This window comes from Muntiacus reevesi, unplaced genomic scaffold (assembly GCF_963930625.1).
Source record: "Muntiacus reevesi unplaced genomic scaffold, mMunRee1.1 SCAFFOLD_106, whole genome shotgun sequence".
Taxonomy (NCBI): Eukaryota; Metazoa; Chordata; class Mammalia; order Artiodactyla; family Cervidae; genus Muntiacus; species Muntiacus reevesi.
This window is the reverse complement of record NW_027077932.1, coordinates 372,335-374,724: the sequence shown is the minus strand read 5'-3', so window position 1 is coordinate 374,724 and position 2,390 is coordinate 372,335.

Here is a 2,390-nt window from a genome sequence, read left to right as displayed (position 1 = left end):
GCTCCCATGGGCCATCTGGGTCTTTCTAATAATTTATTACTGATTGCTGCTTCTCTCTGCCTGGAGCAGGGGCAGTAATGCTCTGCTGGGCCATGCCCAGGTAGACAATCCCAGAGCAGCTGGCACCCCCAAGGTTCTGATTACCTTGCACCTCTCCCATCATCTCACACCTCTGTCATTCCTGTGGAAAGCAGCACCACCATGGAGTACGTGAAATACCTGGAGATGCTGTCATGGGAATCCAAGCCGTCCGTCCTGGGGGCAGTCTGTGTGCCTGCAGTGGTGTCAGCACAGTCGTCGATGGTGTCCAGTCCTGAGTCCCTGGAAAGGTACATGATGTGGTTCTGGTATTACATGTGGATGCACTCCCGGGTCGGGACGTCCGCCTGTGGAGAGGGAGTGACTGTCACAGCCCTGTGTAGACACTGGCACTTCTCAGTGGACAACCCTCCGCCATCAAGCACACCTTGAGCAGGATGAAAAACCAATCTAGTCAAGCTGAGGATTGATGTCATCTTCCTGAATTAATGGTGCCGGATGGTACTCGATCATGATGAACAGGAAATCCCCCTTAGTTTAAGGCTGAAGATGGTCAAATGTATGAACCTGCAGTTGTGAAATTAATAAATCATGGGGATGCAATGTTGACTAGAGTTAACGATAATGTATTATGTATTGAAAAGTTCTTAAGAGAATAGATCTTCAAAGCCTTCAGAAGAAAACAATTTATAACAGGTGTGGTGATGGAGGTTAACTAGACTTACTGTGGTTATCATTTTACAATATACCCAAATACCAAAGTTAATATGTTGTAAGCTTGAAATGAATACAATGGTCTATGTTACCCACATCACAAAAAATAAAATTAAAAAGAAATCCCTTCTCATATGTAGACAATTTTGCTAAGTGAGAGTAACCTTTCCAACTGTGAACAGTTTTTTTTTTTTTTTTTAATGTAACCTATAAACCTTCTATGGCTATATTTTTTCTTAGCCACTTTGTCATGTCCAGCTCTTTCCCACCCCATGGACTGTAGCCCGTCAAGCACATGGATGCCAGACACACTAACAGCTGTCCACAATTCTGAACCTTCACTTAGACCTAGAGTGTGGAGACAGGCCTCAGCCAGGGTATGAAAGCAGGTTGCTTGTTTCCGTAAGATGTTCCCTTAGAAAAGTGTTCATTAGCTTACCTTGTGGCTCAGATGGTAAAGAATCTGCCTGCAATGCAGACGACCCAGTTTCGATCCCTCGGTTGGAAAGATCCCCTTGAGAATGGAATGGCTATCCACGCCAATATTCTGGCCTGGCAAATTCCATGGACAGAGAAACCTGGTGGATTACAGTCCATGGGGTTGCAAAGAGTCAGACACAACTCATCTACTAACGCTTTCCATATGATCCAAACTACAAGCAAACCAAAGTGGAACTCTTCCTGACAAAGTGAAACAGCTTCTTAACCCAAATTGTGTTCTTCAGAAAATATTTGACAGATGTTTCAGACAGTCGCAGTTGAGAAACAAATACTTTCTCTTCTTCATATCCCAGGTCAGTTTCCAGATCTATATAGTTGAGTATTTTGCCCTTAATAGAAACATTCATTGAAAACAGATTTTTATTTTATGACACAATCAAAGTAACAGTAAGAACTCCAAATCAAAGAATGTGAAACATCAAAGGCAGTCTATGATCAGACCCTTGCTTTTCAAAATGCTATCCACGGACCAGACACTTAGGCATCAACTGGGATCTGGTCAGAAGTACAGAATCTCAGGCCCACCGGAAAACATTTGAATCAGAAGCCACATTTGACAAGATCACCGAGGGATGTGAATGCACACTGAAATCTGAGATCTAGTTTTCAAACTGTGTTCTGTGGCAACGTTGGGGGCCTGTATGAAGAGTGGGTCAGGAAGACATTAGGAAGAAGAGGGAGAGGGAAGAGGCCTCGCTTCAGCTGAGCAGCCTGCCTGTGATCTGTTTGGGAGGCTGAACCCCACTCCAACCCCAGTTCGATAGCCCATGGACACAAAGGTTGGAGAATCACTGTTCAGGACCAATCACCTAATTTTCTACATGCACAACTGACAACTTCCAAATAGCATAAGGGAATTTCACCAAGATCATATTATAGTCCTTTAAACATTGTTAGAGAATTCTGAAATTTACAAAGTCTGGGAATCAAGAAAAATCTTCATAGGCAGTGTTGCTGGAATAACCTCCCAACTGCAGAAGTAGAAGCAAAGACAGACCCTGAGCCCCAGTGGGAGACAACATGACGTCCACGGCTATGCCCTGCAAAAGCCCCTGTGACATGAGCAGCATTTTGGGTACCTGGTTTTCAACAGAGGAGAGAGACACCCAGAGATAGTAAGTGCCAAGGCTACACAG